The 20,018-nt window shown below is 41.4% G+C and overlaps 1 protein-coding gene across 5 annotated transcripts in view; it reads right to left on the bottom strand.

The window, feature by feature from the left end:
* FGF13 (fibroblast growth factor 13) overlaps nt 1-20,018 on the bottom strand; it is a 554,123-nt gene that overhangs the window by 474,739 nt on the left and 59,366 nt on the right. The gene's annotated exons all lie outside the window — the stretch shown is intronic.

The raw sequence follows: 20,018 nt of genomic DNA, 5'->3' as shown, positions 1-20,018 counted from the left end.
ATGTGACTTCAATGTACATGTGAATAGTGTATCCAAGCACTGGCTCTCAGTTCCTTGCTCTCCTAATCTCCAAAGGTTACCACCATATACTTTCGTTGACCCCTAGAATTTTTACTCCCCTGGAGTAGTTCAACTCTGATATCTTAAGTTCAAACAGCTTATTTTCTGGTCACTAGCTTTTTCAGCCTGCTACTTTCACTTTTCAGCACTCAGAAAGTAGCGAAGTCAGAAGAAGACTGAGGACTCCAAGAAGTCTAGTAGATAACTTTTGCCTTACATCTTAGATATGGCAGTCCCTGACTTCAGTCACTTTTGCCAATGTCCTTAACTTCTGTGTCTCCTTTCCATCCATTTTTCTCATGCGGCAAACTTCCAACCCCAGATCAATAGGTGGAACTGTAAGGACTGGTGTCAGTACATATGCATTCTGTCCAACCTTCCGTGGGTCTTTGCCCTGTCCAACAACTGTTCTATATGTCCTACTTCATTTCTTCTGCCAGTTCCTCAACAGAGCTCTTGCCTACCTCCTGTTCATCTGCTATGCTCCAGGTTCACTGAACTTATTGTTTTCAAAGACATCGTGGTTCCTTTTGTCACAGTATTTCACACAGGCTGTTTCCTCTTCCTGTAATGCCTTTCTCCTGTCCAGATTGAAAATTACCTGTCTTGCAAGGTGGCTACTGGAAATATCGGGGGAACATGTCGTAAAGTATATGATTGTCTAACCATTATGCTGTACACCTGAAACTAATACAAAATAATACTGAATGTAAACTGTAATTGCAAAATAAAATGAAAGACAGCCCTGGCCGCTGTGGCTCAGTGGATTGAGTGTCGGCCTGAGAGCCAAGTGTTGCTGGTTTGATTCCCAGTCAGGGCACACGACTTGGTTGCATGTCAGGTCCACAGTTGGGGGTGCAAGTGAGAGGCAACCACACAGTAATGTTTCTCTCTCTTTCTCCTTTCCCCTCTCTCTAAAAATAAATAAATAAACAAAACAACAAATAAATAAATGAATTATTTAAAAAATGAAATAAAACAAGAAAAGGAAAAAAAAGAAACATATCTGTCTTTTGTACTAGACCTTGCCTCTCAGGAAATGCTCTGTGATTACATGAACACTTTTAAAGAGAAGAGTGACTGAAATATGAAATAATTTAGAAGACCCTAGTAGTTTTTAATGGTGTCTAATGTCTTCTCCTCCAATTTCACATAGCCAACTGCTAATTACCCTTCAAGATTCAATACAAAGAGCTCTCCTGGCCATTCAGGGCTAGAATAAATGCACCTCCTCAGGGCTACCCCAGGCCCCTCCACACACATACACTAACCTCGCTCACTGTACCGTAACTAAACACTGACAAGTTAAACTTTTTATTTAAAGTGTGAGTTTTCTGAGGGCAAAGAGTACATCTTACAGTTTTTTATATATCCACATGTCCAGTCTTTAAGACCACCTCCAGATTTAATGACTTGCTTGGACTCACGAGACTCAACAAATTGTTGCACTCACAGCTGTGATTTATTACAGTGAAGATACACATCAAAATCAGCAAAAGGAAAAGGCACATGGGAACAAGTCCCAGGAAAACCAGGAGCAAGTTTCCCAGGGAAGTCACACAAAGTATGCCTAATTCCCCCAGCAACGAGTGTGACAACAGAAGTGAAATGTCTACCAGAGAAGCTCATTAGACTAAGTGCCCAGTGTTTATCTTTTGGGCTGGTCTTGTAGACACTCTCTGCCTAGCACATATCAAAATATCTGACTCCCCAAAGTCAGCATAAACCACATTGTACAAACAGTTTAGGCACAGTGAGACATCTTATCATTTAAGGGAATGGTAGGAACCCTTCAGAAATCCCAATTTCCAGATTCCAGCCAAGGACCAACCTTGTAAGCAGGACTTTCAAAGGACAGCATTTAGGCCTGCCATGTTGACACTATTCTGTACAGTCTACAACACCTAGTACTGAGCCTGGCACAGAGTAGGCATTCAGTTACTGCATGAAGAAGGAATGAATGACGGTCAGACATTTAGATAGGAAATTTACCTGCATAACACATGACTTTTCACAACCATCTACAAAGTAAGCATTCTTATTTTAATCATCGACAAAGAGAAATTGGCCCAGAGAGGTTAAACAACATGCCCAGTGTCTCAACCAGGAGGACAGTAAGGCTAGGATTTGATCTTATTGCCTACTTCAGATCTCACTTCTTTGGCACTTTGGTGATTATGTGTATGTTCAGGGAAAACCTTTCAAAACTCTCTGAAGCAACCTTTACATACCCAGTTAAAGTTCAAGCTCTCTGTCTTATATTCAGTGCCTGCTCTAGCTGGTGTACTAGCCTAGGCGCTGCAATGACAGGGGTAAGCTGATCCAGTCCCCATCCTTGACTACTGTGTCACAGAGTATGGGCTCAAAAGCGGGTGTTTCCTTGCTCCTCTCTCCAAAGACTGACAAGGGACTGTCCTCTGTCAATGCAAAGTTGAAAGAACCTCCTGGAATCACTATGACAATAACATTAGCAGCCAACATTTATTCAGCAATTATTGGATGCACCAGGCACTGTGCTAAGCACCTTACATGCATCCTCATAATAGCCCTGTGAGGTACATATTCTTATTAGACTCAAACCGCAGGTGAACAAACTGAGACTTAAGGGGATTAAGTTACTTTCTCTAGCCCAAACACCTAACATGTGGAAAAGCTGGGATTGAACTCCACTCCTGATCCTTTACAAAACCCAAGCTCTTAACCACAGCACTTATTGCCATTTGGGAAGCTGGTGTGAAAGTAGACAAGGACAGCCAAAGGAGCGAGGCAGCTGCAGTTAGCCACACTGCCCCTTACTTTCAACGCAGTGGCTCTTTCTGCAATAAGGACAAAATGGTCCTGCTTGGGGCCTTTGCACCTGTTCATCTGCCCGGACCACTGTTCTCCTCCTCATGCTTCCAACTCTCACTTCCTTCAGGCCTTTGCTGAAATTTCACATTGTGTGTGCAGCCTTCCCTTACCACTCTAAATCAACACCCTTTCCTGCACTGCACAGTCCTGGACCATTGCTGCTCTTCTATAGTTACTATTGGTTTCTTTACTACCTCCCACTCACCCCACCAACCCCACCCGCACACCCACACTAGAATGCAAGTTCCACAAGGGCAAGGATTATTTTTTGTCTGTTTAATTCTATGACTTAATCCCAGAACCAAAGACAATGCCTGGTATGTAGTAAATGCTCAATAATTATTTTTGGAATGAATAGTAACTGCACTGACCTTTTCAAAATGCAAATGCAAATTGAATCCTGTTATCCCAGGCTTAAAATCCTTTAATGACTTCCCATGGTTGCCCAAAAAAGGTTCAATCCAGCATCATCTTGTGCCACTCTCTGCTCGCTAGCTCTGCTCCAGCCCTGTTGAACTTCTCTGTTTCTATTCTTTCTTTCCCTGATGGGCCTTCACATCTGCTGATCCCTCGACCTGCAAATCTCTCCTCCCTGCTCATTATATACTAACTCCTCCACATCCATCCCATTCCAGCTGAAAAATCACTTTCTGGGGGAACCTCAGAACCCATAGACTAGGACAAGTCTCTTGATTTTGTGCATCTCCTTCACAGCCTTTCCCCACTCCTTTTGTTACCTTATTTATACATATTTAGCTCTTCAGTGTTGTTTCTTCTAATAAACCATGAAGATGGAAAATATATCAATCTTATTCAGTACTCTGGTGCCTAAGAGGCACATAGTAGGTACTCAGTAAATATTGGTTAAATGACTGGTAAAAGCAGGTGCCTGATAATGCAGCTCAGATCCCATTAACTTTTGTAAATGTAAGGTCATGGGTTTGGTGCAACCTCGGACCAACATACTGACTAGTCAGAGGGCCAGAAAAAGAATTCCCTGATGATTACTCTGAATTAAGACTTTGCAGGGCTCAAACACTCAAAGGACAGGCAGGCACTGCCTGAGAAGCCCCTGGGCTACAAGAGACCACCTCATTCCTTCTGCAAGATCTAAATCAGTGTTGTAAATACCAGTTCTTTACAAGTGCATCTGTCACCTGAATATGAAGACAGATTGTTTCCAAAACTGAGTTACAATAAATGTGTTTCACCACATTTTTTCTAAGCTACAAGCAATGACTGAGATGTTTATTGTCAATATTTTAGTTGTCAAGTGAAAAAACAGCACAGATAATCAGCTATAGGTTCTGCAGATAAAAATGACAGCCAAGAGAAAGAGAATGATAAAAATACCACCACATAAAAACATAAATGGCATCACAGACAATGAAAATAGACAAGGTGTAAACTTCCAGAAAATAACAAAGTACTCTCTCCAAGAAAATTTAACTAAGTACATTGTTCTTCCAAATCTGCTGCTAAAAATAAGTCTCTAATTCTTAACAGATTGAAGGAATAAGTGGTGTTTGGCTTTTAGGCATAGTGCAGCAATTAATACAGAGAACTTGGACACCAGTCTGGAGGGATTTAACCTCTGCCTTGGACACTTTTTAATTTTTTTAAATTTTATTTACTTATTTTTAGAGAGAGGGGAAGGGAGGGAGAAAGAGAGGGAGCAAAACATCAATGTGAGAAACATCTATTGGTTTCCTCTCGCGCACTACCAACCAGGGACCAGCCTGCAACGCAGACATGTGCCCCAACCAGGAATCGAACTAATGACCTTTTGGTTTGCAGGAGGATGCCCTACCTACTGAGCCACACCGGTCAGTGCAGGCTTGGACACTTTCAAAGCATGTGATGTTGGGCAAGTAGTGTTACTGCTCTGACCCTTGGTTTCCTCACTGTAGAATGAAATAAAAATAATACCTACCTCAGAGGTTTTATGAGCATTAGATGCACTAATATATGGGAAGAACAGAATAAGCACTCCACAAATGGTAGTGACTTCATTGTGGTGGTGGGTGGCTGTCACCATCCAAAGGTAATAATGAGCTAAAGGCTAAAGAGAGAGTGGAAAGTAGAGGTCCTGATAGATTTCCTTTAATGAAAACAAGAATGTCTGGGCATTTGAAGGATCACCTAAGGCCATTCAAAAGAAAAATGTTAAAACAACACACTGCCAAAGATAGGGCTCTGCCATGCAAATGCTACATTCCCTCTAAGTCTGATAAGCAGAATAAACAATACAAGGAACCCATGAGATTCAAAGGCCAATGAGAAACTTGCCTCTGAGAAACATGCTATGAAGATTTTGAAAAGAAAGTCAGCAATCTGTAAGCACATTTATGTTTTGGATTTTTATTTGGTAATCTGAGTAGCTGATTCCACATGCTCGAGTTAACCAGCCCAGTAGTTTGGAACAGCTGCCACAGTTCAGCCAAAAACCCTGGGGACAAAAGCTGCTTCCATCTTAACCGCTGCCTGAGACTCTTCCCTTCCTTGGGGACAGTGGGCAGTTCACTTCCACATCCTATGAGAACAAAGTCCTGGAACTGTACCTCTGTCCTAATTACCCCTCAAAGCAGATCACTTGTCTGCACTCCCTGCAGCCATGCCCCTCAGGAAAGTCTTCCTTTTTCCGAGCCTAGACTCCTGTAGTCTCCAGCCATCCTGATGCTGCCAGAGGCCTCCTTCCAAAACCAAGTCAGATCCTGGCACTCCACTGCTGGAAAGATCTTCAGCAGGTCCTTACTACTTAGGGGAAAAATTTTTACAAACCTCAGTTTAGCATTGAAAGCCCTCCACAGCAACAACCCTAAAACTTTTTGATCTCAGTATCTAAAAACATATTCAAAAGGTGGCAGGAGGGAAATAGGGGTACTTCTTGAAAAAAACAACAACTGTGGAGCCCAAAGAGCTTTTATTTATATGGGTTACATCTTTCCATATTTATCATATTAGAAATCCTAATTGCAAGAAATTTTTAAATATTCAGGTATTAATGGATGTAAAGTTAATGATAATAGACCTACTACATGCTAATATGTAAATAATATAATTACATGGTAACATAAATACCATACTTTTATAAAAAATGACATTTTATGTAAAATAACTGTAATTTTAAAAACAACCAAAAATGGAGGTATGGCAACACTGTTTTGTATTTTAACAAATCACTTCAATATTTGGTTTTACTAGATAGAGGGAAGCTGGATTTTCATGTCAGCATTTTGCTTTCATTTTGTTGTGAGGTTGTTTTACCTGAATTACATTAAAAAAAAAATCCAGTCCTATACAGGTATGTAATTAGAAAAGGCAGGACTTCTCAGAACCCCCCAAAGGAACTCAGGATGCCTGGGGATCCTCAGACCACACTTTAAGAAATACTTCATCTGTGGCTTCCCAAGGACAAAGTATGGTCACTGGAGTCAGGGAGGGGTGGGAGAGAGGGATTACAAAAAGTACAAGAAAACTTGTGAGTGATAGATATGTTCATTACCTTGGCTGTGGTGATGGTTTCAGGGTGTACATACACTAAAACTTATCAAACTGTACATTTTAAATTTGTGCTGTCTGTCATGTATCAATGCTATTTCCATAAAGCTGTTAAAACTAGGAAAAGGGGGGAGGAGGAGAAATACTGCTCATCATGGCCTCAACCTCCCTTTCTTCTTCCTGTCCTCACAAAGCCACATAACCTACACTCTTAACTGTCACTACCAATGGTGGCCCTGCCCTACCCAGCCCTAGCGCCTCTCTGCGCCTTCTCCCTTTGCCTCTTTCTCAGCCTGAAGTGCCTTCCCACCAATGCCTCCATTCTACCTCCTTCCCTTTTCACACTGAAGAAATTCCTCAAAATCCACATCAAATGTCACCAGCTTAAAAAGCCTTCCTAGAACTCAACACCCTCTCCAGGGAATATTAAGCTACTGTCTCAACTTTTACAGGTCAAGGAAAGAATCAGGTGAAAGCAGCTGGGGGCACATTTCGCTCTGAATTTCCTCAGTTTGGCTTATCATTGTTAATCTTCTTTGAATCCAGAAGAGACACCAAAAGGGGGGTAGGGGACAAAAGCAGCCTAAAAGCAGATGAAGGCTGCCCAACCCAAGTAACCTCCTGTTACAGGGCCTATGGGGAAAACTCACCTACATTGCCAGCACGCCACCACAACAAACACAATACAGGGGACTCCATAAACACACTTAGGTAGCTTCCTGGGGGTGAAGGCTACACTTAGCCATCCATAAACCTCCAAGGGCCAGGCCCAATTACAGGTACTCACAAAATACCTGTGCTGCCAGAGAAACAGGATTTCCTCAATAAGACTCAGCTTCTTGATCTGTAATCAGCATCTAAGAGCATCCACCTGTCCAGGTTGTGCTAAGTCCTAATTTAGAGTGTCTTAGATTCTAGGGCTGCCATAAACAAAATACCACAAATTGGGTGGCTTAAAACAATGGAAATTTATTTTATCAAAGTTCTGGAGGCTAGAAGTCTGAGATCAGGGTATCAGCAGGGCCATGCTTCCTCCGAAGGCTCTTCTAGCTTCTCCTAGCTTCTGGTAATTTCCAGCAACCCTTGATCTTCCTTGCCTTGTGGCTGCAATGCAAAACTCCAGTCTCTGCTTCTGTCTTCACGTAGCCCTGTCTGTGTGTCTCCAAATCTCTTTCTCCTTATAAAGATGCCAGTCACTGAATTTACGGCCCACCCTAATTCTGTATGAGCTCATCTTATTTTGATTATATCTTCAAAGGTTCTATTTCCAAATGAGGTCACATTCTGGCATTGTGGGTAGACATGAATTTTAGGGGGGGTCACTACTCAACCCCGTAAACAGAACATGTGTGAAAGTGTCTGGTACATAGTAGGTACCCAACTTATGTGAACATCCTCCCTTCTGCAAATAAGGAAGAGTAGCAGAGTGCTCCCTTGACAGTGGGTTGCCTGGGCTTTCAAAAGACTTTCTACATACACAGTTACAAGCTGGGACTCAAAAAGAAAACAAAAACTGGAATTATCTTCTGGAAGGCATATGCCTTGTAGTACAAGCTTCCCTGCTAGGTGAGCACTCTAGGAACCCATCTGTATCAGTGTACCAACTGGCGTTGTTGTGAGAGGCTGCATTCGGCTTCAGTGAATTTTTTTTTTTTTTGAAGACTATTTCAACTCATTTGCCCATTTCATGATGGGTGATTTACAAGTGCACCTTCCCACACCACTCTGAATGTTCAGCAGTTTTTGATCAAAAATGGCATGACCCCCATGCCCCACCCTCCCTACTCACCCAATCTCGCCCTGAGCGACTCTTTTTGTTGTTTCCTCCAGATGAAAAAAGTCCTCAAAGGGGAACGTTTTAATGATGTGGAAGAAGTGAAACAAAAAAAAGCAGAAGCACCAAAAGGCATCAAAATCAATGAGTTCAAAAACTGTTTTGAGCAGTGAGAAACCATCTCAATAGGTGCATTACATCAAATGGAGAGTACTTTGAAGGTGACTAAAGTTTAATCATGTAAAAGTAAATACACATTTTTTAAAAAATAAATTCCGTTTTATGTTTGTTTGTTTTTTTGCATCCCTTCTCATACTTATCAAGTGTGAGAGACTAGCAGGGAAATTGAAGAAAGCTGTGGATGATAACTGTTTTCCTTCTCAGCTCCTGCCCCCCCCCCACATTGCTCAGCCCTTGCATTTCCTTGTTCCCTCACCCTAGACCAACGTGGGCAGTCCCATACAGAACACACACCTGCCTATTCACAATAGAACTTCAAACACTGTCCAGGAATTGCTTTCTTACATTTAGGGACTATAATGTTAAAATTTCTCAGTGAGGGAGATAGAATTTCCTGGGGAAAGAACATGTTTGGTGTACACAGCTTACATAATAACTCCTAAAGGCTGGCAATATCAAATAAATAAAAGGGAAAGAGGACTCTGAATATCATTACCCTAAAAATGCCTTCCCAAATCAGCTCTGATACAGAATGCTGCCAATGCAATTAGACTTTCTAATGTTGGTGACAGCTAGTTGAAAGAAGCCATGAGATACTATGGTAAAGCATCACGAAGTTTTTGTTGAGAAACCAAAACAAATAAATATGGTATGTCCATCTTAAACACTAAAAGGCCAGCCATGTTCAACAAAACCCACATCTGGGGACCTATGCGTGAGCTGTTGGCTCTCATGAGCCTGCACCTAATGTCAGTCTTGCTGTCAATACATAACAGGCCTTGCTGTCCCCTCCCTCTTCCTGCCACAGGCTTAGATGCCTGGGAAGTGTTTTGAGAATCATGGGGACAGGTTGGGTAGTGTCCTGGTCCCCCAGCCCAGAACACAGGGATTGTTCAGCCAGTGAGGTGTCCAGCCTCAGAGTCTGGCCATTATTCTCTTTTGTCCCCAATATCAAATCTTAAGTACAATATTGAGTCACTCAAAACATCATTATTTCTTCAAAGCAACTTGGACTTAGTCTTCTACAATGTTAAAAAGGCCTTGGCCTCTTCAGTGGTCAGTCTCAGTGATTTGGCAATGTATTTACAAAGACCCTATTATTTCCCTTAAGGATTCTCTCTCTCTCTGTGGCTCTCTCTCTCTCTCTGTCTCTCTCTCTCTCTCTCTCTCTCTCTCTCTCTCTCTCTTTCTCTCTCTCTCCTTTTCTTCTATCCTTTACTCTTCCTCTAGTCTTTCAAGATGTTTGCACATCATGAATTTCCACCATTTCAAAGGTTTTCCATTTCCAGACCTATCAAAATAATATATACTATTGTAATACATAAGATTAAATATTTAAGAATTAAATTAGAAACATGGAATTGATATCAAAAGGGGGACCACCTGCTGTAGTACATTGAGACCACTTTGTTAAATGGATACAGGATCAATATTCAAGGACTCAATCATTACAAATGCTAGAAATTTGAAGTGCTCATCACACTTATAATGGCTACTAGTATTATATCTGGTTAGTATAATTGGTGAAAAAAAATGTCTGTTTAAGTTTAAAATGTCCTAAGAATAGCAGTTAAGTTTCTGGGTCAAAATTCCCATTCAAGTAATTACATTTTCCAAACGAAATGTTAATTAGCACTTTTTAAAAACACTGTTGAATAGTGTTACTTGGTATAATTACTTGAGCAAGTACATGTCATAATGTACAAAACAACCTAAATCTCCCCATGGGTTACTTTTTTCTATGAATTGGAAATCTAGAGCCCTTAATTCACGGATGAGTTCCCGCAAAAGGAACTTTGGCCAGCACATTGAGACAAAGCTAAACTTCCTCATGGGTATACTTTCCATAACCTCTTCCGAGAAGATGTTACACCAGTCAGTTGCTTATGCAGCACAAAACTTATTTGCATATTTCCCCTGTCCAGAACTTAGATGGTAAAAGGAAGAGGGGCAGAATTGATCTCTCTAAAGTGCACAAGTGCACACACACACTGAGTTCTAGAAATTTTATTCACAGGGAGCTCCTCAACTCCTCAGTGGAAGTTTCTTTTTCCTACTTTACACAAAGTGTTTACAAGGTTTGCTACTGATTATTCTCTGAAACATCTCAGAACCATCAAATGAGAGGGAGGAGAGCAAAAGCTCCCAGTAGACCACTGACAACAACTCAAAGTGACAGTCACTGACCTGTCAGGAAAGGAGACCAAAAAGCCGACTCAGAAACGTCAGCCCCAAAATTCAAGAGTGCTCACAGACCACGTGGTACTGGATAAAATGTTCCTCATACCTCAAGAATTGATTCTTCTTAGGAATATTTTTGAGTCTCCAGGAAAAGGTAAATTATATTCAGCAGTATTTGCTTCAAAAAAAAGTAAAGTAGTTAACTAGTATATTTTAGAAAGGTACCTACTCGACTTTTCACATTACAACTATTTTGGTATCTAAATGGCAAAATGGTTCAGCGATCCACAGTGACTTCCTCCCTTGGGCTGAGGTAGACCAGGTGGTATTGAAGAGAAGGCTTTGTTTGGAGATGGTGGCTTGAGGGTTTCACTGGAGAATACATCTTTTCTTCTGTTGGATCCAGCCCTCATCTAGCCCATGAAATAGCCTAAGCCCATCTGCAGTACCTTCTCTCTATTCTATGAACAAATATTTACTGTGTGCCAGGCACTGTGCTAGATATAGGCAATAGAACGAGATAAAATGCCTGCACACAGCTCACCAACTAGATAGCATCTAGAACACTAATTGGTCATTGTGTCAAAATTCCTGGGATGCTATGAACCTAAGAGACAGAAGGACCCCAAAGAAGTGCCCTTAACCCCGCCTTGACCCCATTGCTGTAGCATCTTCATCAGTGCTCCAGTCTTCTTGTTTCAATGCCCCACCTGAACTGCTCTTCAGGCCAATGGTTCATGCCCTGCATCTTTGCTGGTCCTCTGTCCTATACCCTTTTAATATGCAGCTTTCACAGGCCCTATATGTTAGACTTCTTTTTTTGTTTGTTTGTTTTGTTTGTTTTTTATTACAGTTGTCCCATCTTTCCCCCATTGCTCTTCCCTGCCCTGCGCACCTACACCCCTCCCACAATCAATCCCTACCCAGTTGTCTATGTCCATGGGTCATTTATATTAGTTCCTTGACTAGACTTTTCCCTTTATTTCCCCCCTCTTCCTCTCCCCCCTCCCCTCTGATAACTGTCAGTCTGTCCCTCGTTTACATGCCTCTGGTTCTACTTTGCTCATTTGTTTGTTTTGTTCATTAGTTTCCTGTATTAGGTGAGATCACATGGTATTTGTCCTTCACCACCTGGCTTACTTCACTAAGCATAATACTCTTTAGTTCCATCCATGTTGTCGCAAAAGGTAGGAGTTCTTTCTTTTTTTCTGCTACATAGTATTCCATTGTGTAGATGTACTGCAGTTTTTTGATCCACTCATCCACTGATGGGCACTTAGGCTGTTTCCAGCACTCAGCTAGACTTCTAAAAGGACACAATTAGATAAACCATACTTTCTCTTGCAAGTAATATAGCCTTCACGGGGATGGAAATTGTTTGGGGAGAAAGGGAGGCAAAACTCACAATGATCTGTGGCCCTCCAAAGCTCACCCTACCCAACAAAATCTTACTGCTCAGTATTTAATTTCTCCTATTGGGTTTTCTTAGATATCATATAAGTGTCACTGACAATGAATGTATTGATGGTACACAAAACATGCAGATCAGAGCTATAAAACTGTGGTCAGCATGTGCCTGTGCATGCCTTTTAGCTATCATTGGCAACCTTGTGAGTCTTGTTTATACTTGATCCCCAGTTTATATTTTATTTAATTCTAAAAACATCATTCAACTCATGATCAATTATGTCAAATGCAAAGAAAAACTGCCAGTAAGATCTGAATACATATCTAGCAGCTAAATTTGAAGCTATTTTCCAATACCAAGTAATAGTTTAAAATTAAGTTCACAAATATACTTTTAAGAAGTTAATTTAAGTTTTACTAGAAAATAAATTTTGAATGATGGTTTTTAATTTGATCACATTGCCATTATTATTACATATTTCTATAAATTGGAAATTGGCATATGTAATTTGACACATTGTAATTTTTATGCAAATCAATTAACAGTTACTCAGTAAACACAAATCATTTATTGTTAGTAGCTTTTTAATTTTCAATTTAGCTTTCACCTTTAAAATGTCAGCATTCTTAATTCTGCATGTTATAAAAAGTAAGCCTATATTTATTTTTTTTCATATAAAGCACAGACATATAGTACACAAACAGATATAAAATCATCTTTTTATTAAAGTTTCATAAGCAGGTAACTAGGGAAAAATGTCTAAAAGAGATCTTTAGGGGAGCAATAATAAAATTTTAAAAGCTTGAGAGACACTGAGATAAACTAATACTTATCACCTTAACAGGAACTAACTGCAACACATTGAACAGAGCTGGGGAAAAGGGTGCTCCGTATACTCAAATTTGAGGAATTCTTTGAAGCTGGAAAGCACGGGATATGATCAACAAGAGAAGAGGAAACCACAGCTTAACTCAGTCCAAGAAGGTAAAAGCAAACCCAAAGAAATTCTAAGCTCACGGTGAACTATTACAAAAAGATGAAGAAGGCCCTGGGGTAATTACCAGAGCAATTAAGTTAAAAAAAAAATTAAAACAAGACCTGGTAATTACCCCAGGGCCTGAGACAGATGCTGAAGCTAATTTTTAACCATCTTATAATAAGGCGGAAGGACTGGAAAGGTGGCTGTACCCAGAATGGAGGTACCCTGAAGCTTTCTTTATTCAAAATAAAGCTCTGCTCAATCTCATTTGGTACCCGAGTCCCCAGCCTGAATACCTATTCCATGCACAGACACCCTGAAATGAGTTGCCAACCTCAGGAAAATAAAATAAAATCCCTGAAAGTTTGCAAAGCTGTTCACAATGACCCCCTCCCATACCTTGTGCTTCAGCTACACTCACTTTCTTTCAGTTCTTACAAAATGTGCTGTTCTTGCTCTCTCGTGTGCATTTTCCCTCTGTGGGAAACACCCCTGTTCCTCTGACCCTTCTCCACTCTTCCTTATCTGGATAATTCCTACTCATCTTTTGGGTCTTAGCTCCTCAACTTCCCCCACACCCACCCCCTACCCTCAGGTTGAACCAGGTGCCCCTGTCACATACTGCTCCTTCCACAGCCCTCAGATAAATGAGCACACAGTTGAGTCCAGCATTGTTTTAGCCCTCTCTGGGCAGGGCCAGCACTTGCTCTTCTGATCAGTGAATCCCCAGAGTCTAGTTCAGGTTAATAGCTCAATAAAAATATTGGTCAGATTGAGCTGAAATGGATGGAAAAGAGATTTGGAGTCTGGAAAGCCTTTTGGCTGTCAATTTACCCCTGTAGACAGCCAAATATGCCAATATCAGTCAAACCAACCTTGGCTTTCATTTTCCCAGCAATTTCTGGTTTTATAGGAATTTGCCTCAATGTACTGTGATCACATAGGTTGGTTATTTAAGCACAACTGCCAACATCATTGTCAAGAGCAAATGCAAAGAAAAACTGACCTGGGGTCAGAAAACATGAGAAATTTGATATCAGCTCTACCCTTTACCAGATTTCCAACCTTAACCAAGTACCCTCCCTTCCACTAGGGCCTCAGTTGGTAGAATAAGAGAAATGGGCAGTATCTTCTATTTTCTCCTTCCTACTCTTAACAGTCTATGACTTTTCATCCAGGTTTATAAATGAAGTCATTCCTGAACCACTGAGTTGTTTGGGGGAGGCAGGGGGAGTTTCCTCTTTTTTTAAATATAAGAAATAGGAATAACAAGAGAGAAAGGGAAATAGCTACTGTTGTGCATTGAATTGTATATCCCAAAAAGATATGCTCAAGTGCTAACCCCCATAAAATGAACTGAATGTTTTTAACCCCCTAAAATCCATCTATTGAATACTTAATGCCTAATGTGATGGTTTTTGGAGGTGAGGCCTTTGGGAGTACACTAGGTTTGAAAGAAGTCATGGGGGTAGAGTTCTCATGATGCCATAGTGTCCCTATAAGGAAATCAGGAGACCTGAGCTCACCGTCTTTGCCATGTGAAGATACAGTGAGAAGATGGCCATCTATAAACCAAGAAGTGGTCCCTTATGATGAATCCAAACATGGTGGCACCCTGATCTCAGCATTCCAGTTTCCAGAGCTTTGAGAAATAAATGTTTGTTGTTTAAGCCACCCAGTCTATGGTATTCTTCATAGCAACCTAAACTAACTAGGACACTTCAGTACCTATGACCATGACTGTATTTGGAAGTAGTCTCTGCAGATAAATCCAAGTAGGTGAAGTCATATCGGATTAGGGTGGGCCCTAATTCAATGACTGATGTCCTTACAAGAAGAGGGAAATTTAGACACTGAGAAAGAGGTGACACACACAGACACACAGGGTTGAGAAGGCCATGGGAAGGTGGAACAAAGATTGGAATGCCAAGGATTGCCAGAAACCCCAGAGGATAGAAGAGGCCTTCAGAGGGAGCATGGCCCTGCCTACACCTGGGTTTTAGACTTTTAGCCTCCTGAACTGTAAAGATAATGAATTTCTGTTATTTCAAGGTACCAAATATGTGGAAATTTGTTACAGCAATCCTAGGAACCTAACACAGGTACTATCTTGAGAAAAGACCAAAAACAGGAAATGTCTTCTCATTTTCCCTACTATATAATATCCATTAACTATCCCTGGATAGCTGCTAGGTCCTTGGGTCCTGGTAATAAGAGGATTTTCTTGGACAAATGCTAGTGAAATGGGCTTCTACCTATACAATAAGCAAGCACATATGCAGGAGTGAATGAGGGGGCCAAAAATAGCCCTATTTTGAGTTACCATGAGGTTTTTCTATTCAAAATATTTTGTGTTGCTCACAAAGCATGCAATAAATCAACCATTTTAAGAGCATCAACAAATCGATATACTTACCAACCCCATATCAGCAAGAAAGGCATCTAGGAGAACATATCCATTGTCTCAGGAAAGTACTGGCTGAACATAACATAACCATAGAAGCAAACAATTATGAATGAGGGCTCTTCTGGACATATTAACTGAGAAGAGAGTGCCCAGATAATCACTACTGGTTAATTAAAGAGGTCCCTGATATTAAAATGTAGCTCCTTAAGGACAATAGGCCCTGAACAAAAACAAGAACAACAAAAAAGTCAACTTACTTTCATTAAGCAAAGGCTTTAAGGGACAAAAAGTAGGGTCTGCAGTGGCACAGGTTATGTGGCAACTGTAGTCTGGAGCCCTGGGCTCCATCCCCAGCTCTGCGCTCAGGTAAGGAGCATGACAGTGCTGGTATTTTCAGTATCTTCTGACTGAGAAAACCCTGAACCAGCTAGAATGCATTGGATAGTTCTGTTAATCTGTATTTTATAACAATAAAGCACTTACTTTGTACCAGGAACTGTTCGAAGCACTTTTTTGGAACTAATTTAAGCCTGATAACCTTCTGAGATAAAATTATTATGTCCATTTTACGAATAACAAAACTGAGGCTGGTCCTGGCTAGTGTGGCTCAGTGGATTGAGTGCTGGCCTGTGAACCAAAGGGTCGCTGGTTTGATTCCCAGTCAGGGCACATGCCTGGGTTGCAGGCCAGGTTCCAGTTGGGGGCGTGCAAAAGGCAACCATACGATGATGTTTCTCTCCTTCTCTTTCTCCATCCCTTCCTCTCTCTCTAAAAAATAAATAAACAAAATTTTTAAAAAACACCTGAGGCTCAAAGAAGTTAAGTGATTTGTCTAGCATCATCACACATCACATAGCTTGTGCGTTCTACATGGAGAATCTCAAGCCAAGCAGTCAGATTCCAGAGCATATGTTCTTCACCTGCCATCACACTAACAAACATATAAATGTGAAAAACAGAAGCACTGATATAGGCCATGCTGATCACTTAGTCTATAGCCAATACCAGCTGTGCCTATATAGCACCAGAAGCATTAATGACACTTCCATATCCTTAGGGTCCAGGAGTCACATGTTGGGACCCAATCAATGCTGGAAAAACTTTAAAGCCTAGTCCAGTTCTTTGTCTCCTTGGAGGTCCCTGCCAGGTCAGTGTTGGCCGACAAGAACCCACTAGAAGGAAAGCCCCTCAATTCTCCACCTTAGGCAAAAATATCCTACAGCACACACATGATGAGAAGTATAGGGATACAACTTATCTGACTTGTTAAGTTGTCTTACATGAGTTATCTTCAGGAAACTTCAGCTAACTGCAGACTCCCTGACTCACTGTCCTGGGGTAGAAACTTGTAAGGTCCTGGATACGGAAAGAAATGCAGGAACATTCAATGGCTTTTACTGGACACAGCACAGGAGCCGGGACCCAGCAGTCTTCAGGGTCATGTTTGCCCTGGAGATGCAGATGCCTAGTGGATAACAGATGGGTAGAGGAGAGTATGCAAATATCTTCCCGACAGTTCTATTTTCTCCTCTTTGCTTAGCATGAGCTCTCAAAGCATGCTGGATCAGATACAAAAGCAGTCTTTTGGAACTTGTCCTCTCCCTTCTTCAGAAATTGCTTGGGATAATGATTTAGGAATTTCCCCTGCTAATGACCACCTATTGGTAATAGCTGCTGGGCCAAGGTGATACAAGCCACAGCCAGGGGTTGTTTGTCAGCATGAACTTTGGACAGCAGAGCAAAGAAATCTCTTGAAGCAGAACTCCTGGGACCATCCTGCTTGATAATAATGGAGAGCCCCCATTACTGCTATGGATTACTAACGCAGTAGGCACCGACTGACCTTTCTTCTGAGCTCCAGACCCAAGAAACTAACAGCCTACTAGACAGCTCAGTCAGCAGAGCAGATCTATGTTTTGCAAGGCCTAAAGTTTACACAATTCAAGACAACTCTTTTTAGAAATAAAATATGAAATTATGTATATAAAATTAGGTATGGGACCTTGTAAGGGGCCATTCAAGTCTAGGGCCCTGACATTGAATCTTTAGATTTGTGACAAATTCAACTAGCTGACAAGTGCCTTAAAGGTCACACATGGAAAACTAAATTCACCATCTCTCCACCCCCCTCACAGTGTGTGTGGTGCAGACTCTAAGGTGGCCCCCATGTGCCCAGCCTCCTGATGTCCTACCCTTGCACAATCCCCACCTTCTGAGTGTGGGTGAAACCTGTGACTTGTTTCTAACCAAGAGGACACTACAAAGCTGGAGAGGTGTACGTGATTATGTGTACACAGTTACAATGCACTAGAATTTAACATATGTCTTGCTAAGAGACTCTCCTTCTTGCTAGTTTTAAAGAAGCAAGCAGTCACATTGGCAAAGGCCATTTGGCAAGGAACTGAGAGTAACCCCTGGTCAACAGCCAGCAAGAAACCGAGGCCCTCAATCCTATAGCCCACAGGCCTAAGTAAGTGGTTCTCCAACTTTAGTTTGCAGAATATTCAGGGGAGCTTATCAGAAAACAGGGCCCTTCCCCTAGAGATTCTTATTCAGCAATAGCATAGCAGAGGGTGGAGGCTCGATACTTTTGATTATTTTTAAAAATTATTTATTTATTTGTTTGTTTGTTTGTTTATTTTTAGAGAGAGGGGAAAGGAGAAAGAGAGGGAAAGAAACTTCACTGTGTGGTTGCCTCTCACTTGCACCCCTAACTGGGGACCTGATGTGCAACCTAGTCACGTGCTCTGACTGGGAATCGAACCAGCAACACTTGGCTTGCAGACTGACGCTCAATCCACTGAGCCACAGCAGCCAGGGCTGTGATTATTTTTTAAAAGATTTTATTTACTTATCTTTAGAGAGAGGGGAAGGGAGGGACAAAGAGAGGGAAAGAAACATCAGTATAATCAGTTGCCTCTCACACGCCCCCAACTAGGAACCTAACCTGCAACCCAGGCATGTGCCCTGACTGGGAATAGAACCAAGAGCCCTTTGGTTTGTAGGCCGGCACACAATCCACTGAGCCACACCAGCCAGGGCATGATCTTTTTTTTTTTTTTTTTTTTTTTTTTACAAAATGGTGGTGCTGATGCTACACTTTACCAAACAATAAATCCTAATTCCTGTTCATTTTCCTGCCTAGAGTCCTTCTCATTTATCATCTCTTCTCCATTCCGATTGCCACTGACTTAGTGTCTCTCTCATCTTTTCTTACCTGCACTAATGGAATATTCTCTTATCTACACTTTCTCCCTGTTTCAAATCTCTCATCTCATTAATCAATTTTTCATAGTGCCCCCAGAATGATCCTCCTAAAACTGACACAGGATCATGTCCCTCCCCTTCCTTAAAAACCTTCACTGACACTACAAAGATTAACAACATCATTTATCATAGCCTTCATATACAAAATTATAAACTTCTGAAACAGCCAACAATTGAAGAATGATTAGATAAAATATATTACACCCACATGATTGAACAGTACACAGTCATGAAAAATGATGTGTTAAGGATGTTTTAATCATACCAAAAAAAAAAAAAAAAAAGGTTCACAATATGACAAGAGAAAAAATATATAAGAAGCAGAGCTGTAAACATGTATATACTCACTAAATAGATTAAACACCAGAAAGAAATTCACCAAAACTCGTCGTCGGCAGCCGTCCGTCTCGAGAGACGATGGTGTAGCTTCTTAAGAGTCTATCTGCACCGCCGAGAATGGCTGTGCAGTCCCACTCGGAGGTGACACGGTATCTGTCTCCTCCTGTGTTGAATCGACATCTTGCGATGACGCTGAAGTGTCCTCTCCAGTGAAGCTGAAGCTACAGAGCCTAGGCAGGATGATATGGAGGGTCTGCTGTTGCCCATGCAGCAGACCCCCCCTCTCTTCGCAGCTGAAGGGTCCAAGGGAAAGACGGAGTCAATACAGCTTGGCTTCAGGTGCGCCGCAGGAGTTGCTGGTGTTGACTACAACGTCAAACCGCCTTAGGGACTCCGGCTCCGGATTTTCTGTCGGGGTTTACTCCCTTAGCCTTTCCCCTGAAGAGGTATGCCGCAAGGCAGCGGAGGTTTTTTGGAATCAGAGTTTTCCTTCTCTGAATTCACCAAAACTATAGCTGGTTTTTCTATTGGGTGAATTATGCTGTCTTTTTTTTTTTTTTTTTTTTTTTTCGAACGTTTTTATATTTTCCAGGTTTCTTACAATGGGTAGGTAATGAAACAAAACCACAATCAAATAACCTGTAAGTAATATCCAGGACTCTTCAATGTCAGGAATATGCTGCCAAACCTAGCAGTCAAGGCCATTCAGGAGCCTTGCTACTTTACTCACCCTAGTCTCCAAATACATTTACCCTCCAACCACAATGAACAATGCACCCTTCCTCAGCTACACACCATGTCTTCGCTCATCTAGCATTGCCATCCCCACCTTTACATCTCTCATTAAACTTCTATGGTTCAGGTCAAAAGCCACCTTCCTCCAGGTAATACTTCTCTGATCTCTTTCTGATGAATGTCCCCCTCCTCTGCTTTCCAATACAAATCATTTGCTAGCTTATCTGCTCTTTCCTTTATCACTCGTTCAATTCCACTGTCAATCCCATAGCAGTTTACACACCTCCCTGCCCTACAGAAAGCAAGCAGTGGGAAGGCGCAGGCCATGTCTGAATCA

This window comes from Furipterus horrens, unplaced genomic scaffold (assembly GCF_987537825.1).
Source record: "Furipterus horrens unplaced genomic scaffold, mFurHor1.1.pri manual_scaffold_17, whole genome shotgun sequence".
Classification (NCBI taxonomy): domain Eukaryota; kingdom Metazoa; phylum Chordata; class Mammalia; order Chiroptera; family Furipteridae; genus Furipterus; species Furipterus horrens.
This window is presented reverse-complemented; position numbering and strand designations above follow the sequence as displayed.